The 21,832-nt window shown below is 44.2% G+C and overlaps 1 protein-coding gene across 1 annotated transcript in view; it reads left to right on the top strand.

The window, feature by feature from the left end:
- Positions 1 to 17,790, top strand: part of LOC139415311 (leucine-rich repeat transmembrane protein FLRT2-like) — a 117,935-nt gene extending 100,145 nt beyond the window's left edge. Inside the window, exon 2 of the transcript XR_011634956.1 lies at positions 16,510 to 17,790. The gene's annotated coding sequence lies outside the window, so the exon portion shown is untranslated. The remainder of the gene's footprint in view (positions 1 to 16,509) is intronic.
- Positions 17,791 to 21,832: the final 4,042 nt, after the last annotated feature.

Genomic DNA, 21,832 nt, shown 5'->3' with positions numbered 1-21,832 from the left:
TACTATTTACACACTATTCATATATACATTTTCATATTCTTATATACAGTACAGTTAAATTAGATCTGTTAAACAGAATGCAAGAGGGATAAAGGACATGATCAGAATGTGGCACACCACGTTTGCACATTGTCAACAAGTAGTATAGAGTGTTCAGAAGCGACAACACACATCTATTGTCTCTCTCACTCTCTTTATTCATTCAAATTACATTTGCAATATGCAATTCCACAAGTGATGAACTGGTTGATAGGCAACACAGAAACAATGCCACCCATTTTCCTTCCCAAAATACTGTCCTCAAGAAATCTTATTGCCAATTGTCTCTCTAGACTTTTTAAAATGCATGTATAGAAGGGCTCAAGCCAGACTCCCAACGTCATGGAAAGGAAAATATGATGATGTCGCCTGCCTAGTCTGGCGCTGCCAAATTGGAACCCCGGGCAAATTGTTTGTCAAATTAAATTGTAACAATATAGCAAACACAATTAATTTTTTGTTGGGCCAATAAATCTGCTCTGTACTTTTATAAGAGCCTTGTTTGTTTTTATGTTGTTTAGGCTTGTTTGAATTTCAAGGTTCAAATTAATCAGCCTCTGCAGGTGCATGAAACGAAGGCGGCTGTGCTTGCTTCACAATAGAAAAAACAAATGGGATTTTTTTTCTATTCTTTCTTTCTTTCCCCTCTGTAACTAAGCAGTGGGGCTGCAGATCCCTCACTTTTCAATCTGTTCCTTCTTTTCACAGCTGCTCTGAGCTATCACAGAGCTATCATTTCAAGCACTCCCACCTTCATTACAATCACAGAAGTCACACGACAACCTGTGTCCACCCCCCTTCATACAGACCTATACAGGTTGTCCTCACATGAGTCCTAAACCCACTGGTTACTACGGTAACACTTATTGATGACTACCCTCTTCATAATGCATTATAAGCACATGCTGTATATATAAACCTTATGAGCTATGTATAGTGGAATTATAACGCACAACATAGGTGTTAATATCTGCTCATAAACCAAATCAAAGTGAATTTGTCATGTGCACAGGATGTAATCAGTACAGTGAAATACTTACTTGCAAGCATTTCCTTAACAATGCAGTATTCACTATCAAAGGTAAAAAAATAGAACATCCATAAAGAGCACACGAGAATATACGCTATATGCAAGGTCAGTACCAGTTTCAATGTGACATTTTTCACATGCTCTTGTATAAGCCTTTATAAAAACTTCCGAACTGGCAGCCGACATGCACTCAATAGTATATCCACTCAATAGTACTTTACCAATGCGCTCTCATAGCTTGTTTTATATGACATGGGACAATCTAGCCTGATCGATTGGCTGTCATTGAAATGAGTGAGGAAAATCCTGAGTGTCAAGACCATTATCAGCCTCGATTATCAGCCTCCATTATCAGCCTCATGTTTATGAGTTAAGAGATAAGCTTCAATGGGTTGAAGCCTATGCCAATTTGGTCATGCTCCCATCAGGCTTTGAGGGGACAATAGGGAAAGGTGAGAATCAACAAATTGCTGCTTCGGTCAACACATTCATTAGAAGATGAGTGCCAACACAGTTCAAGTCAAAGGGAGAAGATGAGCGTCAACAAATAGATGCTTATGTCAATACATTGCCTTCAATGGGAAAATATGAGTGTTAAACAATTGACTCTTATGGCAAAACATTTAAAGTTAATGGGAGAAGATGAGTCAACAAATTGATGCTTACGTCAATACATTGCATACCATGGGAAATATATGTGTCACAGCATTCAATTTTGTCAATTCACTGCATTTAATGTGTCACAACGTTCGTAATAATGATGGTCGGACCAAGGCGCAGCGTACTTTGAGTTCGACATACTTTTAATGAATAAAGTGAAACTAAAGTAAATACAAAACAAACAAAGAATAAACTAACCATGACGACAATGCAGTGCGATCAGGCAACTAAACATAAACAATATCCCATAACCCACAGGTGGAAAAATGCAACTTAAGTATGATCCCCAATTAGAGACAACGATTACCAGCTGCCTCTAATTGGGAATCATACACAAACACCAACATAGAAAAATAGACCTAGAACCCCACATAGAAATAATAAACTAGACTAAACACCCCTAGTCACGCCCTGACCTACTCTACCATTGAAAATACAGGCTTTCTATGGTCAGGACGTGACAGTACCCCCACCCCCAAAGGTGTGGACTCCGACCGCAAAACCTGAAACAAAAAAGGGAGGGTTAGGGGGGGTGTCTAGTGTCGGTGGCGGCTCTGGTGCGGGGCGAAGTACCCGCTCATCCACCAGCATCGGGGGTGGCTCTAGTGCGGGACGAAGTATCCAGCCTGCAGATCCAGCCATGGACCCAGGCTGAACACTTTGTCTGGACTGGGCATCGGCGCAGGGGAAGGCTTCCGCCATGGAGCGGGACTGGACGCTGTGCCTGGACTGGGCATCGGCGCGGGGGAATGCTCCGGCCATGGAGCTGGAGGTTTCGAACCGTTGACCGTCTTAGGCGGTTCCGGACCGTGGACCGTATCAGGAGGTTCCGGACTGTGGACCATCTCAGGATGTTCCGGACTGTGGACCATCTCAGGAGGTTCCGAACTGTGGACCGTCGTTGGAGGTTCCGGACTGTGAAACGTCGCCGGAAGCTCTGGACTGGGAACTGTTGCCGGAAGCTCTGGACTGGGAACTGTCGCCGGAAACTCAGGACTGGGAACCGTCACCGGAAGCTCTGGACTGGGGATCGTCGCTGGAAGCCTGGTGCATGGGGCCGGCACTGGTGGTACCGGGCTGGTGACATGCACTTCAGGGCGAGTGCGGGGAGGAGGCACAGGACGTACTGGACTGGGGAGGCGCACTGGAGGCCTGATGCGTGGGGCCGGTACAGGTGGCACCGGACTAGTGACACGTACTTCAGGGCGAGTGCGGAAGAGCAGGCACAGGACGTACCTGACTGCGGACACGCACTTCAGGGAGAGTGCGAGTAGCAGGCACAGGACGTACCTGACTGCGAACACGCACTTGAGGGAGAGTACGAGAAGCAGGCACAGGACGTAGCGGACTGGGGACACGCACTTCAGGGAGAGTGCGAGGAGCAGGCACAGTACGTACTGGGCTGTGGAGACGTACAGGAGACCTGGTGCGTATAGCCGGCATCAATGGTACCAGTTCGATAACACACCTCGCCTGGTAAGTGCGAGGAGCTGGCACAGGACATACTGGGCTGTGAAGGCACACTGGAGACCTGGTGCGTATAGCCGGCATTAATTGTACCCAAACTTTAACACACTTCGCACGGCAAGTACGAGGAGCTGTCACAGGACGTACTGGGCTGTGAAGGCGCACTGGAAACCTGGTGCGTATAGCCGGCATCAATTGTACCGGAACTTTAACACACTTCTCAGGACAAGTACGGGGAGCTGACTCAGGTGGCATCGGACGGCTAACACGCTCCTCAGGGCGAATGCCGTGCATACTACTCCAAACCAACAGCTCTCTCGCTTCACTCTCCTCCAATTTATCCAACAACTCCTCTAAGGTCTCTAACTCTCCCCTCCGTTCACTCTCCTCAAATTGATCCAATAACTCCTCGACGGTCTCTGACTCACTCCTCAGCTCCGCCGACCACCCCATGAGCCCCCCAAAATTTTTTTGTCACTGTCCTTCCTTCATAGCTTGCGTCTCCCACCATGGAACAGACAGACAGACAGACAGACAGGCAAACAGGCAAACAGACATATAAACACAGACATATAAACTCTACCTCCTCTTTATCCCCTCCCCTTCTCTTCTCTCTCTCCCTCTTCTCTCTCTTGCTCTGCTTCCATCTCTTTTTCCCTCCTCTTTCTTCCCCCTCCCTCCTTCACTCTCTCCCTTTCTCTCTCTCCTCTATCCCCTCCTTCCCTCAATCTCTACTTCTCTCTCCCTTCTCCTTACATCTCTCTCTCTCTCCATCCTCTCTATCACCTCGGTCTGACTCTCTCCTATCTCTCACCCTCCCACCTTCACTCTCTCTCCCGTCTCTCTCTCACTCTCCCCCTACTCCCTCTCCCTCACTTCCTATCTTCTCATCTCTCTCTCTTTGCCTCTGCCTCCTCTATGACACATAGAGGGGTTAGCTGACAACGTCACAAAAACAATGCACACGCTTCAATAGGGCAGAAGGCAGTGTGTTATGTGATCTATGACCAGATAGCTGGCAACAATATCAAGAAGCTGTTATGTGGGGAATCGTAGGTGGCTCGTTTCAGCTAGTTCTATAATGTTATTGATACCATGTCTTGTTTTGAGGTGTTTTGACTGATGTTACAATTATGATAAAAACGTTTTTACAGAAAGACAGGCAGACATGCAGGCAGGCAGACACACAGACAGACGGGCAGACAGTTACAAGTTTCAAGTCAAACATTTTTGTTTTGTTGCCCAATATCCTCTTCAGAATTAATTCTAACAAGGCTCTTAGTTTCTAGAACTGCAAGACCATTGTGTCCAATGGAGGTCAACAATTATTTTGGGTTGATTGACTTCAAATGTCATATGCAGGGTCAAATATGTACAATTTTCAAAGATTCAACCTTTGTAACCCTTTGGAAACCTCGCCTATGACCTCCAATTAAGCCACGTTCTGTAGTTGCAGGAAGCTGAAATGTATTGCTTCCTGGGGACACTCTTTAACAATGCCCTGAGTTAAGTTTTTACATTAGGAATGAACCATTCTGCAGAGGATGGAAGACAGTGTTTTTGTGTAACTGCAGGGAGAGAATAGAATACCATGTTGAGAATGAATTAAGCCACTTCCTGTTACCACAGGAAGCTGAACCTCAACACAGGGCATCCCTACAAGATCACGATGGGTTGTGTGGAAGGACGGTTAGCTAGCTCAATTGCAGTCCATGGGGGAGTCATGGTTATGTGAGGGCTGCAGATAATGTTTTTTTATGAAAGAAAAGCCTTGTTCTCTGTGGGACCAAGTTTTTACTGTGAAAAGTTGAGGTGTAGGCTTCAGGTGTTCAGGAGTAGGCTAGCGTTCATCGGGAGCGTCTGTTGAATGATCACATGTGAATTTTGCTTCTAGCCTCAACCGTTCTGAAGATGTCACTCTAAAGCACATTAACTCTAGGTCAGGCTTCAAGGGAGGCGTACCTTCTACCATGTAGTGGGGGGAGGGGCAGATTCATTAATTCTTAATTGGATTAAGGTTAAGGTTATGTCTAAAGTTGAGACCCTAACCCTATTCCGCATTCCAAACCTTAACCGTAACCCACTTTCATGTCCACTTCCAGCTCAACCCTAACACTAACAAAGCTTAACCTCAAAAAATCTAACCATGGATCATTTAGCTATTTGGTTTTGAATTTCAGGACCCCTTTAGGTATCCCCCCAAAATGTAAATAATTTTTTGATAGAATATTGAATTTGGCCTTTACTACTATAGCCAATAGAAACATATTTAATATCACATTATTAAATGGTTTAAAAAATGACAGTAAAAACATGTATCATAAGGAATACGGTTTTGAAGTGTGTGTCCTACATCTAGGAGATAAAGGCTCGGGAAATATTTTAGACGTTTTGTTATACATGTTTAACCCCATATTATTTGAGTCACAAATCTACAGTACCTCCATACTTCCTTTTGTTTGTATGGGTTACCTTTAGACGAGTCACTTGTGGGGGGAAAATGAAAAATGAATTTCCTTTCCGCCCCAATACAGATGATGCAATTGCCACCACTCTACACACTGCCCTATCCAATCTGGACAAGAGGAAACCTATGTAAGAATTCTGTTGATTAACTATAGCTCAGCATTCAACACCATAGTACCCTTCAAGCTCATCATTAAGTTTGAGGCCCTGGGTCTGAACCCCGCCCTTTTCATCTGGAACCTTGACTTCCTGACGGGCCGCCCCCAAGTGGTGAAGGTAGGAAACATCACCTTCACTCCACAGATGCGCAATTGAAACTTACTGCTAGATTTGGGGTAAACCTAACTGATCTTTCAGTTGCACCGCAAAGTCTGTAGCATTACTCTACACATTACGCATTACGCATCATTGGGGGAAAACTACCTGCCCTCCAGGACACCTAACAGCACCCGATGTCACAGGAAGGCCAAAAAGATTGTCAAGGACATCAACCACCCGAGCCACTGTTCACCCCGCTATCATCCAGAAGGCGAGGTCAGTACAGGTGCATCAAAGCTAGGACCGAGAGACTGAAAAACAGCTTTAATCTCAAGGCCATCAGACTGTTAAACAGCCATCACTAGCACATTAGAGGCTGCTGCATATAGGCATAGACTAGGAATTACTGGCCACTTTAAGGAATTGAACACTAGTCACTTAATAATGTTTACATATCTGGATTTTACTCATCTCAATAGTATTCTATACTATTCTACGGTATCTTAGTCACTTAATGTTTACTTCTGGCATTACTCATCTCATAAGTATATACTGTTTTCTATACTATTCTACGATATCTCATTCACTGAATAATTCTTACATATCTTGCATTACTCATCTCGTATGTATATACTGTTTTTCTATACTATTCTACTGCATCTTAGTCCGTTCCGCTCTGACATAACTCATTCATGTGTATATAATTCATTCCAACTTAGATTTGTGTGTATTGGGAATATGTTGTGTATTTTTTTTTTTATATTACTTGTTAGATATTACTGCACTATCGGAGCTCAAAACACAAGCATTTCGCTATACCTGCAAAAACAACTGCTAACCACGTGTATGTGACCAATACAATTTGATTTGATTAATAGCAATGAGCATCATTAGGTGAATGTAACGGTTTTCTTGGTGAGAAGGAGAGTCGGACCAAAATGCAGCGTGTAGATTGCGATCCATGTTTAATGAACAACGTAAACACGAATTAACACAAACACTACAAAACAAAAGAACGTAATGAACGAAAACCGAAACAGCCTATACTTGTGTAAACTAACACAGAATAAGGACATCAGAACACTAAGGACAATCAACCACAAACACACAGTGAAACCCAGGCTACCTAAATATGGTTCCCAATCAGAGACAATGACTAACACCTGCCTCTGATTGAGAACCATATCAGGCCAGACATAGAAATAGACAAACCAGACATCCAACATAGAATGCCCACCCAGTTCACGTCCTGACCAACACTAAAACAAGGAAAACACACACGAACGATGGTCAGAATGTGACAGTACCCCCCCTCCAAGGTGCGGACTCCGGACGCACAACTTATAGGGGAGGGTGTGGGTGGGCATCTGTCCGCGGTGGCGGCTCTGGCGCTGTACGTGGACCCCACTCCATAATAGTTTTAGTCCACCTCCTTAGCGTCCCTAGATAGGCGACCCCCCTTAATGGCGGCTCGGGACAGAGGGGCAGCTCGGGACAGAGGAACAGCTCGGGACAGGGGTAGCTCGGGACTGAGGGGTAGCTCGGGACTGAGGGGTAGCTCGGGACTGAGGGGTAGCTCGGGACTGAGGGGTAGCTCGGGACTGAGAGGAAGCTCAGCACTGAGAGGAAGCTCAGCACTGAGAGGAAGCCCAGGCAGGTAGTTGGCTCTGGCAGATCCCGGCTGGCTGGCAGTTCTGGCAGATCCTGGCTGACTGGCAGTTCTGGCAGATCCTGGCTGACTGGCAGTTCTGGCAGATCCCAGCTGACTGGCGGATCCTGGTTGACTGGCAGATCCGGAAGAGTCTGGTTGACTGGCGGATCTGGAAGAGTCTGGTTGACTGGCAGATCTGGAAGAGTCTGGCTGACTGGCAGATCTGGAAGAGTCTGGCTGACTGGCAGATCTGGAAGAGTCTGGCTGACTGGCAGATCTGGAAGAGTCTGGCTGACTGGCAGATCTGGAAGAGTCTGGCAGACTGGCAGATCTGGAAGAGTCTGGCTGACTGGCAGATCTGGAAGAGTCTGGCTGACTGGCAGATCTGGAAGAGTCTGGCTGACAGGCAGATCTGGAAGAGTCTGGCTGACTGGCAGATCTGGAAGTCTGGCTGACTGGCAGATCTGGAAGAGTCTGGCTGACTGGCAGATCTGGAAGAGTCTGGCTGACTGGCTGCACTGGCTGCTCCATGCTGACTGGCTGCACTGGCTGCTCCATGCTGACTGGCTGCTCCATGCTGACTGGCGACTCTGGCTGCTCCATGCTGACTGGCGGCTCTGGCTGCTCCATGCTGACTGGCGGCCCTGACTGCGCCATGCTGACTGGCGGCCCTGACTGCTCCATGCTGACTGGCGGCCCTGGCTGCTCCATGCTGACTGGCGTCCCTGGCTGCTCCATGCTGACTGGCGGCCCTGGCTGCTCCATGCTGACTGGCGGCCCTGGCTGCTCCATGCTGACTGGCGGCCCTGGCTGCTCCATGCTGACTGGCGGCCCTGGCTGCTCCATGCTGACTGGCTGCCCTGGCTGCTCCATGCTGACTGGCGGCTCTGGCTGCTCCATGCAGACTGGCTGCTCCATGCTGACTGGCATCTCTGGCTGCTCCATGCTGACTGGCTGCTCTGGCTGCTCCATGCTGACTGGCTGCTCTGGCTGCTCCATGCTGACTGGCTGCTCTGGCTGCTCCATGCTGACTGGCTGCTCTGGCTGCTCCATGCTGACTGGCGGCTCTGGCTGCTCCATGCTGACTGGCGGCTCTGGCTGCTCCATGCTGACTGGCGGCTCTGGCTGCTCCATGCTGACTGGCGGCCCTGGCTGCTCCATGCTAACTGGCGGCCCTGGCTGCTCCATGCTAACTGGCGGCTCTGGCTGCTCCATGCTACCTGGCGGCTCTGGCGGCTCCATGCAGACTGGCAGCTCTGGCGGCTCCATGCAGATTGGCAGCTCTGGCGGCTCCTTGCAGATTGGCAGCTTTGGCGGCATCCTGCAGACTGGCAGCTCTGACGGCTCCTTGCAGACTTTCAGCTCCTTGCAGACTGGCAGCTCCTTGCAGACTGGCAGCTCCTTGCAGACTGGCAGTTCTGAACAGGAGGGAGACTCCGACAGCGCTGGAGAGGAGGAAGGCTCCGGCAGCGCTAGACAGGCGAGGCGCACTGTAGGCCTGATGCGTGGTGCTGGCACTGGTGGTACTGGGCCGAGGACACGCACAGGAAGCCTGGTGTGGGGAGCTGCTACCGGAGGGCTGGGGTGTGGAGGTGGTACTGGAAAGACCGGACCGTGCAGGCGCACTGGAGCTCTTGAGCACCGAGCCTGCCCAACCTTACCTGGTTGAATGCTCACGGTTGCCCTGCCAGTGCGGCGAGGTGGAATAGCCCGCACTGGGCTATGCAGGCGAACCGGAGACACCGAGCGCAAGGCTGGTGCCATGTAAGCCGGCCCAAGGAGACGCACTGGGGACCAGCTGCGTAGAGCCGGCTTCATGGCACTTGGCTCGATGCTCACTCTAGCCCGGCCGATACGAGGAGCTGGAATGTACCGCACCGGGCTATGCACCCGCACTGGAGACACCGTGCGCACCACAGCATAACACGGTGCCTGCCCGGTCTCTCTAGCCCCCCGGTAAGCACAGGGAGTTTGCGCAGGTCTCCTACCTGGCGTAGCCATACTCCCTGTTAGCCCCCCCCCCAATACATTTTTGGGGCTGACTCTCAGGCTTCCATCCGCGTCGCCGTGCTGCCTCCTCATACCAGCGCCTCTCTGCTTTCGCCGCCTCCAGTTCCTCTTTGGGGCGGCGATATTCTCCAGGCTGTGCCCAGGGTCCTTTACCGTCCAAATCGTCCTCCCAAGTCCATTTCTCCAAGTAATGCAGCCTCTCCCACTGCTGCTGCTGCTCCTGCCTCTGTTCCTTCTCCTGCTGCTGCTGCCTGTTGACACACCGCTTGGTCCTGTTGTGGTGGGTGATTCTGTAACGGTTTTCTTGGTGAGAAGGAGAGTCGGACCAAAATGCAGCGTGTAGACTGCGATCCATGTTTAATGAACAACGTAAACACGAATTAACACAAACACTACAAAACAAAAGAACGTAATGAACGAAAACCGAAACAGCCTATACTTGTGTAAACTAACACAGAATAAGGACATCAGAACACTAAGGACAATCACCCACAAACACACAGTGAAACCCAGGCTACCTAAATATGGTTCCCAATCAGAGACAATGACTAACACCTGCCTCTGATTGAGAACCATATCAGGCCAGACATAGAAATAGACAAACAAGACATCCAACATAGAATGCCCACCCAGTTCACGTCCTGACCAACACTAAAACAAGGAAAACACACACGAATGATGGTCAGAACGTGTCAGTGAAGTACATCTTTTCAAATTGATTGCAATTGATTGACATGAGCTTCAACCATGAGACTTTTCTTTTTGCATTGAATGCAATGTGTAATAATTATATTTTCCTATAGACTGGAAAGTATTGACAATCATAATTTGGGTGAATCTCATATTTTCCAATTGAATGCAATGTATTGACATGAGCTTTAGCTCTGTGACACTCATCTTTTCCCTTTACATGGAATGTATTGACATAATCATACATTGGTTGACAATCACCTTTTCCCATTGACTACAAATATATTCACATAAATACCAACCTACTGACACTCATCTTTTCCCCATGACTTGAATTCATTGACATAAGGATACATTTTTGGACACTCATCATCTCCCATTGACTGCAAATGCATTGACATAAGCATAAACTCTGTGAAGCTCATCTTTTCCCAAACTTGAAAATGTATTGACGTAAGTGTCAATCCTGTGACACTCACCTTCTGCCATTGAATGTAATGTATTGGCATAAGGATCAACCATGTGACACGTTTCTTGTCCTAATTTGATGACGCTCATCTTTTCCCATTTTCACCGCAAAGCCTGCTGGGAGCATGGCCAATTCGCATAAATATCAACTGTTTGAAGCTTAACTTTTTGCAAAAAAAAACGTGTCAGGGTGGTGTTTTCCTATGATATCATATTTTAGCGTTATTTTAGAGATACTGAGACTGACACAACATATGGCTGATGTGCAAGAGCTCTCCAAAAATAGAATGCTCTTAGTAAGGTATTGTTCTTATTTGGCATTTCAAATTTCACTTGCTGATAACCCAACCAATTCAATTATTTGTCAAGTATTGCTTTTTTTTACGCAGGTTTCATTGCCTGCATGCAATGTGGCTCATCATTATTTAATAAAGCCAAATCGATTTAATCGGTTTCAGGGCTTGCATGTTAATATGTCTCTCCTCATTCTAAGAGCTCTTGAATACTGTTGCCATGCATAAGAGATGGAGAAAGATAGCATTTGTGCTGTGTGTATTTCTATTATGTCCTTCGTTAAAGACCTTCTAAATGGATCAATCGAGTCAATGTCACAGCAGAATCCATCTCTTTACATCTCAGGATGGATATTTTGCCTCTCCCCTCGTCATTTTAACAAAAATGTGCCTCTGAAGGTGTGAGGTGAGCTAGCTAGCAGAGAAATAAATAGGATGCTAACAGGACAGCACAGAGGGCAAGGTGAACGTGCACACACTACACTGTAGGCTTTAGCCGCCCACAAAAAGAAACAGAGATAAGAATTGTGTGAAGGTCGTAAAGAGGATCTCACTCTCACCACAGAGATGAGCTTACTGATACTGTCCGGTCATGAGGAGATTATCTCTCTCTCTCTCTCTCTCTACCTATCTATCTCTCCATCTTCCGCTCCCTCTCTGTCTCTCTCTCTCTCTTCCTCTCGCTCTCTCCATCCGTCTGTCTTTGTCTGTCTCTCTCTATCCATCTCTCTTTCTCTCCATCCACCTCTCTTCCTTCTTCTCCCTCTCTCTCCCTTCTTCTCCCTCTCTCTCCCCATCTCACAGGTGTGTCCCAGATTGTCGAAGAAGGGCTATCTGTTGCTGTGAGTATGAGGGACCTTTCTTAATGGTTTAATAGGGATAAATGTCATATCATGTGTGGAATTACTCGTAGTTATAAATTGGAGCAGGATTCAAATAGAGAGATGTTTACCACTGTGACCATATTGTGTGAAATTAAATGCATCATTTTTTTGTAGTTGTTGTTGCCTTTGTTAGCCTCATTCACTCCCCTGAATGTCTTTAGAAGAACAGACTTTAGAATATCTTTCTGTAGGTAGGAAAACACTCACAGTCCAAACAAATCAAAGAACACTTTCTTGATTCTGCGGGCTATTTTATTTGACCAGGTTAGTTCTTACTGGAATATAAAAATATATTTTACAAGTCAGACCCTGGACCTTGCATTTTCTAACTTTTTGATTTAGTCAGAGAATATAGACAACGGTGAACCTATAAAACACAATTTCACACCTATATCAAGCTCTGTCTATAGCTTAGAGCATGAGATCAGATAGATCAGAACCTGAGATCGTATAGATGCCTCCAGGCTCATAATAGCTTGCTAACTGAGTCAAAGTAAGATTTGACCTTTTCTTACCTTATATACAGAGGAAAAGATCAAACATGTGTGTCTATTGTCAGAGCGGGGGATGTTTTGATCAATACTGTGTGACAGGAGCGACTTGATGAATAAAACATTGATGGAATGAAAACTGTGTTATGTTCAGTTTTGTACTGTAAGGGTATATAATGGAGAGAAAAATGTGAGAAATGTCAAATATATATATATATTTTTATATTTTTCTCTCCTACTTCAAAGGACATGGTGGCTGAGCCACTGCTGAGAAAAATAACCGCTGAACCTTGCCCTCTTTATTTCAGCTTAAAGGAAAAAGTCATATTTGGCCTAGAGGGAGATATTAGTCCTCAATGCCTCCCACTGGGCACAGATGTCATTTCAAGGTCTATTTTTTATTTACATTTGGTTGAGTGGTCAACTAATGAGAATTCAACGTGAAATCAACAAAACATTTCACCATGTCATTGGATTTATGTTAAACGTTGGTTGAAAAAAAAGACAAAATCCCCTTACTTTGATGACTTTTTGCAAATCCAATCAGTTTTCCATGTTGTTTCAATGTCATCTCATAGATTTTTTTGTTGTTGAAATGACATGGAAACAATGTTGATGCAAAAACTCTTTGACCAGTGGGCGCTTGGGGATATATTTCAAAAGCAGCCCATTCAGGCTCTAACAGAGTTGCGGGGTTAAATGTTCCTTATAGAAGATGGGATAACCAGTGACGATGACTTTGGGCATTTTAGTTCCATGCAAATAAAATTGATAAATAATTATTTTTCATCTTCTAACCTTCCCAGCAACCCAGGAGCCGACCTTGTACAGTTATCGCACCTTTGTTCATTCGATATAAATTAAAAACGTCAAACAAGCCTCTGAACCTTAACAAAAAATTGTTGAATTTAATCAAATATATATATATATTCTATATCTTCTCTTCACTTTCTAACTATTCCTGATGATTAAATAAATAAATAAACTGAGTTTACTTAGACAACCCAAGCAAGCAGCCAGCAGGACACACTCAGTCAAAATAGGTGGCTTTTCAAAACAAGAAAAGTTGTAATCTTATACTGACAAGTTAGGCAATGTGGAGAGGCAGGATGGCATCCTTAATACCTTCATCCCACCTCTTCTTCAAAATCCATATTCCTCCCAAATTATACGTACGAGGCTGACAGAGCACTTTCAACGTCTGTGATGAGAGCTGAGATGTAAAAATGAAAGGTCACAATTTTTTGACAAGTCAGTTTCCACAGGTCTCCACAGGTAGTCCCCTTCGTTTGGAGCTCAACAGAGGTGTCCATGTCTCTCTGTAGAACTGAGTGCGGGTGATGGAGACAGGAAGGGTAAGGGAAGGTGAGTTTAGAGGAGGGAGGGGAAGGGTGAGGGAGTGTTGTAACGTGAACAGGGAAAGGGAATGAGATGTGGGGGACTCAGGGAGAAAGGCAGAAGTCAACACTTCAGCTACATCACTGACAACTCATTTCACCACGAGTATATTGCTGTGATTTATACATTGCAGTAGTGTTCTGTTTCTGAATAATTCCACAGTGATGGAATTATGCTAAGACTCAGATTTTTAACTTTGAAAAATATACCAAACCAACCCATTGATTTCAAACTCTATGCACAACGACTACATTTAAAAAAATGATGTACTTGAAAAACTGTGCAGATGCAAAGTTTGGAAATATAACTTTTTACCAAACATATCTGTGCAGTTCATCATGTATGAAATACCTTACTTACATACGGTTGAACTCGGAAGTTTACATACACTTAGGTTGGAGTCATAAAAACTAATTTTTCAACCACTCCACACATTTCTTGTTAATAAACAAACTGTAGTTTAGGCTAGTTGGCTAGAACATCTACTTTGTGCATGACACAAGTATTTTTTTCCAACAATTGTTTACAGACAGATTATTTCACTTATAATTCACTGTATCACAATTCCAGTGGGTCAGAAGATTACATACACTAAGTTGACTGTGCTTTTAAACAGCTTGGCCAATTCAAGGAAAATGATGTCATGGCTTTAGAAGCTTCTGTTAGGCTAATTGGAGGTGTACCTGTGGATGTATTTCAAGGCCTACCTTCAAACTCAGTGTGATGTCAAACTTTGCTTGACATCATGGGAAAATCAAATGAAATCAGCCAAGACCTCAGAAAATAAATGGTAGACCTCCACAAGTCTGGTTCATCCTTGGGAGCAATTTAATGCCTGAAGATAACAAATTCATCTGTACAAACAATAGTACACAAGTATAAACACCATACCGCTCAGGAAGGAGATGCGTTCTGTCTCCTAGAGATGAACGTACTTTGGTGCGAAAAGTGCAAATTAATCCCAGAACAACAGCAAAGGACCTTGTGAAGATGATGGAGGAAACAGGCACAAAGGTTGTATATCCACAGTAAAACGAGTCCTATATCGACATGACCTGAAAGGCCGCTCAGCAAGGAAGAAGCTACTGCTCCAAAACTGCCATAAAAATGCCAGACTACGGTTTGCAACTGCACATGGGGACAAAGATTGTACTTTTTGGAGACATTTCCTCTGGTTTTATGAAACAAAAATAGAACAATTTGGCCATAATGACCATCGTTATGTTTGGAGGCTTGCAAGCCGAAGAACACCATCCCAACTGTGAAGCATGGGGGTGGCAGCACCATGTTGAGGGGGTACTTTGCTGCAGGAGGGACTGGTGCAGTTCATAAAATGATGGCATCATGAGGATTGAAAATTATGTGGATATAATGAAGCAACATTTTAAATCTGTGTATTCCTCCAAAGCTCAGTTGTCCTGAGTCTGCACAACTCTGCCAGGACCTAGGATCAAGGGAGACACTCAAGTGTTTAGTACTATATCTCTTGACACAATGATGAAAACATTATGGCCTCTAAACCTTCAAGATGCATACTGGTTCCTATTCCAACTAAACTACTGAAAGAGCTGCTTCCTGTGCTTGGCCCTCCTATGTTGAACATAATAAATGGCCCTCTATCCACCAGATGTGTACCAAACTCACTAAAAGTGGCAGTAATAAAGCCTCTCTTGAAAAAGCCAAACCTTGATGCAGAAAATATAAGACAACTATCGGCCTATATTGAATCTCCCATTCCTCTCAAAAATGTTAGAAAAGCTGTTGCGCAGCAACTCACTGCCTTCCTGAAGACAAACAATGTATACAAAATGCTCCAGTCTGGTTTTAGACACCATCGTAGCACCGAGGCTGCACTTGTGAAGATGGTAAATGACCTTTTAATGGCGTCAGACCGAGGCTCTGCATCTGTCCTCGTGCTCCTAGACCTTAGCGCTGCTTTTGACACCATCGATCACCACATTCTTTTGGAGAGATTGGAAACCCAAATTGGTCTACACGGACAACATCTGGCCTGGTTTAGATCTTATCTGTTGGAAAGATATTGGTTTGTCTCTGTGGATGGTTTGTCCTCTCATAAATAAACTGTTGCGCAGACTCGGTCTCAACCTTTAAGTCTTTATTGAAGATGCTACTCTTCAGTAGGTCCTATGATTGAGTGTAGTCTGGCCCAGGAATGTGAAGGGAACCGCCCTTGCTGTCTCTGCCTGGCCGGTTCCCTTCTCTCCACTGGGATTCTCTGTCTCTAACCCTATTATAGGGGCTGAGTCACTGGCTTACTGGTGCTCTTCCATGCCGTCCCTAGGAGGGGTGCGTGACTTGAGTGGGTTGAGTCACTAACGTGATCTTCCTGTCTGGGTTGGCGCTCCCCCTTGGGTTGTACCGTGGCGGAGATCGTTGTACCCAGCCTTGTCTCAGGATGCTAAGTTGGTTGTTGAAGATATCCCTCTAGTGGTGTGGGGGCTGTGCTTTGGCAAAGTGGGTGGGGTGCTTTGGCCCTGTCTGGGGGTATTGTCTAATGGGGCCACCATGTCTCCCGACCCCTCCTATCTCAGCCTCTAGTATTTATGCTGTAGTAGTTTATGTGTCTTGGGTCTAGGGTCAGTTTGTTATATCTGGAGTATTTCTCCTGTCTTATCCAGTGTCCTGTGTGATTTTAAGTATGCTCTCTCTAATTCTCTCTATCTTTCTTTCTTTCTTTCTCTAGGAGGACCTGGGCCCTAGGACCATGCCTCATGACTACCTGGCCTGATGACTCCTTGCTGTCCCCAGTCCACCTGGCCATGCTGCTGCTCCAGTTTCAACTGTTCTGCCTGCGGCTATGGAACCCTGACCTGTTCACCGGACATGCCGCCTGTCCCAGACCTGCTGTTTTCAACTCTCTAGAGACAGCAGGATCGGTAGAGATTCTCTGAACAATCGGCTATGAAAGCCAACTGACATTTACTCCTGAGGTGCTGACCTGTTGCACCCTTGACAACCACTGTGACTATTAGTATTTGACCCTGCTGGTCATCTATGCACATTTGAATATCTTGGCCATGTTCTGTTTTAATCTCCACCTGGCACAGCCAGAAGAGGACTGGCCACCCCTCATAGCCTGGTTCCTCTCTAGGTTTCTTCCTAGGTTCTGGCCTTTCTAATGAGTTTTTCCTAGCCACTGTGCTTCTACACCTGCATTGGTTGCTGTTTGGTTTCTGTACAGCACTTTGAGATATGAGCTGATGTAAGAAGGGCTTTTTAAATACATTTGATTTGATTTGATATTCCACATGAGAAATTGGCAAGAAACTGAAGATCTCTTACAAATCTGTGTCTTACTCCCTTCACAGAACAGAGCAAACTGTCTCTAACCAGAATAGAAAGAGGAGTGGGAGGCCCAGCTGCACAACTGAGCAAGAGGACAAGTACATTAATGTGTCAAGTTTGAGAAACAGCCGCCTCACAAGTCCTCAGCTGGCAGCTTCATTAAATGGTACCTGCAAAACACCATTCTCAAAGTCAACAGTGAAGAGGCGACTCCGGGATGCTGGTCTTCTAGGCAGTTGCAAAGATAAAGCCATACTTCAGACTGGCCAAATTAAAAGAGAAGATTAAGATGGGCAAAAGAACACAGGCACTGGACAGAGGATCTCTGCCTAGAAGGCCAGCATCCCGGAGTCGGGCCAGTAACCGAAAGATTGCTGGATCGAATCCCCGAGCTGACAACGTCAGGTCTGTCATTCTGCCCCTGAACAAGGCAGTTAACCCACTTGTACCCGGTAGGCCGTCATTGCAAATAAGAAATTGTTCTTAACTGACTTGCCTAGTTAAATAAAAGGTTAAAGAAAATGTTTTCAATGCTAACAACGTGCACATTGGAACACATGAGTGATGGTTGCTGATAATGGGCCTCTGTCCACTTATGTAGATATTCCATAGAAAAAACTGCCATTTCCAGCTACAATTGTTATTTACAACATTAACAATGTCTACACTGTATTTCTGATCAATTTGATATTATTTTAATGGACAAAAAATGTATCTTCTCAGGTAATAACAGATTTATAATGCGAGCTAATCAGTTTTCTGCAACCTATCAGACCACTACTTATGACAGAACTTTGATTTCAATATAGCTACAGTGTGTCAAGGGATGTGATTTAAAAAAATATATATATGCTGCAGACTAACGTGTTCTTCTGCCAATTTAGTTGTTGGGAATAGCATCATACGATAAGATGATGCAAAAAATATGTTTGTAGGAAAAGGCTATGAATGTTTGTGCACATGGAAGTCAGTGATTTATGTTTACTATAGGTTAATGAGGAAACAAATTGTGATGTGACAAATAAAATTGACTAAAATGAAAGGGCAAAATGACCCACTACTAAAATACCCCGTGTTTTTGTCATTTGTACAATAACTAGACTAAATCATTATTCGAATGAAAATAATGCAATATCGCCAAGCATTTGTATAGTATTGAGCTTTCGTCAACTTACGCCCCACTCTGTTCACGCTTTTTGCCTCGCTAACTTTCGGTGCAAGTCGCTTCCTTCCGTTGAAAATAAATGGCCTACGTCAATGCTAGTGGACTATGAAGTAGACTCACTATTGAGGTTGAGAACGCAATCTACGGTTTGATGTGATATTTAACACAGAACCTTGGAGGGTAAGCTCCAAGAGACTGTCAAACATAATCATATGGGATAGGGGAAGTAATTCAACCGTGGCTGTTTTGATTATTTCTGTTTCTCCTCTAGAGACTGTTTGGGCTCGCTTATCGCACAAATAACCATTTAACCTAAAAGTTGAATACTAAATGAGACTGATCTTAGGATAAGGAGACTGCTGGGATAAAAACAAGTCTATTCCTCGACTACTCTACTTTAGGCTCAATCCCAGTTTGTCTGTGTCCAGGAATCTTTGCAATATTATATCATATTATACTGAGAAAAAGTCACTAGGTCAATGATAATGCATTATGCTAGCATATCAAGAACGGAAAATATATTGAGAATACATTATAAATTATAGATGTGATATGAGCCATTGAACTTGGGATGGAGATCATGCACACACAGAATGCTATTCTGAGATGGCACTTGCTTCTTTCACACTCTTATCATGCCTCCAGTGGGTGTCTAGCCCTGCTGGGAAATGACTAGATGTGTGTACAAAAGGCCCTGAATACAGAACGGATCGGATCAAAGCACAGAGGTAGTCCCGTCAAAGAATCCTGCAATTGGTCTGAGACAGAACACATAGAAGAGTGTTGTAATGGCTGTGCATGTCTATCATTGGTCAAAAGAGCTGTCCCCTGAGAGGAATACACAAACACACACACACACACACACACATGCACATGGGCAAAAGCATGCCGGTACGCACTCATATAAACACACACTCAAAAGAGACAATTTCAAAAAGAGCCTGGAATGTTTTGCACCATACCCCAGTCTTTAAAGAAGATATATTTTGTTATGCATCCCCTTTTCTCCATTTGTGACTTTTGGTTCCTTAGAGTATAGTAGATGGAGTTGCCATATTTCAGTACCAAGGCAGCACTTCAAGGAGAAGGGAGGCAGTTGAAAATACAAAAAAAAATGCAAGGTTGCAAGGTTTGGTCGATGAAATAGATGTGATCCATCACTACCTGTATAGATACCACACCATTCAAACATCCCATCCAAACGTGATCCAAAGCTTTATCGATAGGCTCTCAAAACATCAGCAGGCTTCCAGCATTCCATCAACAACAGCATTGTTGCCTTAGCACACTTATGATTCCGGAGTGATGGCACAGAAAGCCCACCGCTGTCACTCTCCAATGTAACCTGTGTCACACAGCGGTGACAGACTTAATTGGTCTGATCAGCATGCTGAGGTGAGAACTGAGGTGAGAACTTTACATCTCATCTCCCATGCTCTGTAGGTTCTAATTAACATTCAGCCAATCAGTGGCCAGTGATTGTCAGCACAATATAGATGTTTTCTCATGCCACTTCAGCCATTAGTGAAGCATGCATTTATATACAGTCAGCTCCAAAGTTATTGGCACCCTTGTTAAAGATGGGCAAAAAAGACTATAAAATAAATAATACAAATAATACAAATACTGAACTATATTGTGTGATGCTCAAAGAAATTGGGAAATTATATTATTTTATATCACTGTACACATTTTGTTTAACAAGTAATAAAAAAAAATCTAAAAAATATATTATTGGCACCCCTGTTTTCAATACTCCAGTACCCTCAACTTTTGAGGATAACAACATTGAGCCTTTTTTCTAAATGTTTTTATGAGATTGGAGAGCACATTGGGAGGGATCTTGACCATTCCTACATAGCACCGCCTAGAGCTTGCTAAAGGGCATTGGCTCTTGGATTGGAAAGGGGTGCTATGATAAGAGGACATGAAAATAGAGCTCTTTGGCCCTACACACCCGTGGTGGGTTTGGCGTCGAAAAACGTAAGCATATGTAGAAAAGTACCTCATACCTACTGTAAAATATGGTAATTGATCTTTGATGTTATTGGGCTATTTTGCTTCCACGGGTCTTGAGGCCCTTGTTAAGATGAATGGCATCATGAACTTTACCAAGTAGCAGGATATTTTTGACAAAAAACAGGTTCCCTCTGCCAGGCTGAATGTGGGTTACAAATGGATCTTCCAGCAAGACAATAACCCCAGGCACACATCAAAATCCACATAGAAATGGACGTAAACCCCAATGAAAACCTGTGGTTTGAATTGAAGAGGGCAGTCTGAAGAGGGCATCCCTTTCTTTCAGTCAAATTACCTAGTGGCATCATGGGTGGAATGTTATTCGTATTTTTATCATTACGCAGAAAATCTGGTGTTTTTATGTCAAACGGTTTAGTTATATTTCAGTCTTCAGTGATGTATTTGACGTGCCATATTGGGATGCAAATTCTAAGTTGAATACATGCCAACTTTATATCTGAGAAGCTACAGGTGTCTTGTTTTTTTTTAAACCAATGTGTGTGAGTTGTAAACTTTTGTTTCTACGTAGATTTGTTTAAGACTACCAAGAAAAACTCTGTGTGACCCTGATTTAACCCACTGATTTAAACCACTGATTAAGCCCACTGATTTAGCCCACTGCAGTAAAAGGATAAGCACAGATAAGGGATGTCAATGATCTGGAAAGATTCCAATGTGTTCTACAATCTCATAAAACATTTTAGAAAAATGCTCATTGTCATTATCCTAGCAAGGGGAGGATGTATTGAAAACAGAGGTGCCAATCGTTTTTGGACGTGACTGTATGTCACATATTAACTCAGTACTTGTCAGACAAAGAGTAGTTGATTTATCAGTGAAGTTTAATGGATCTTTACTTATACATGATAATTATTTGAGCGTGTTTATGAGATAGTTGTGAGAAGAGCCATATATAGATGCAGTACACTCCCTATATATACACTCCCTATATATACACTCCCTTACGTATGTTCTGTGTTTTTTATTTGACTTTACACTCCAGCATTTTGGATTTGAGATCAAATCTTTCACATGAGGTTACAGTACAGAATGCAGTTTATAGATACACCCCCCCCCCCCCCCCCCAACCCCATTTGAAGATTACATAAGTATTTGCACAAATTTCACTTATAGTGTGGGGGCTTATACTGAGGATGTATTTTAGGCTATTCTGTATTGCCTATTCAAGTTGCAGTTAGAGCTGCTGGCCACTGTTTCCTCCTGCATGTTGTTGGAAGACCAATGCAAAAGCAAAATGAAGATTGGGAAACTCAAGTGATGCTTCATGGTAATCATAAATTGATTTAATGTGAGCATTTTTTTGTCCAATAAACAAATTACGTAACAATTAGTTGAACTCTGACATGAACTACACCTCAAAACGCCCAACAGGAAATGTGTCCAAATACTGTACATACAGTATGACATCTTCAAATGGGGGGACTAGATATATAATGTGCTTTCATTCCAAACGTAAATCAGATATGTGTGAAAATACCCTGCAATAAAAGGTGGTATTTTGAATTGTCACCTCATA

This window comes from Oncorhynchus clarkii, chromosome 8 (genome assembly GCF_045791955.1).
Source record: "Oncorhynchus clarkii lewisi isolate Uvic-CL-2024 chromosome 8, UVic_Ocla_1.0, whole genome shotgun sequence".
NCBI lineage: Eukaryota > Metazoa > Chordata > Actinopteri > Salmoniformes > Salmonidae > Oncorhynchus > Oncorhynchus clarkii.
This window is presented reverse-complemented; position numbering and strand designations above follow the sequence as displayed.